Genomic DNA, 284 nt, shown 5'->3' with positions numbered 1-284 from the left:
TGTAGTTTGTTCTTTCTATCACTGACTGACTATGTGAGTAAGCAGGTGGGATGGTTGGTGAAGTCAGACGATATGCGATGCTGACGTCAAAAGTAGTTTGACCTGCACTGACGGAGACCAGTACTTGTTCTTCTTGGGGATCGTCTCGAAAGTTCGTCCTTCCCGGGCAACTCACGAGAGGTCGGCGCCTGCGAGACTCAGGGTAGGCTATCCCGCGGCACACGGATGCACGGCAGGCAAGATGTTGCCTACCACCTAGGCGCTCTGGGGCCTAGCATGGGCTG

Source organism: Frankliniella occidentalis, unplaced genomic scaffold (assembly GCF_000697945.3).
Source record: "Frankliniella occidentalis isolate FOCC.00 unplaced genomic scaffold, Focc_3.1 Scaffold15, whole genome shotgun sequence".
NCBI classification, from domain to species: Eukaryota; Metazoa; Arthropoda; class Insecta; order Thysanoptera; family Thripidae; genus Frankliniella; species Frankliniella occidentalis.
Note: the sequence above shows the minus strand (reverse complement) of the source record.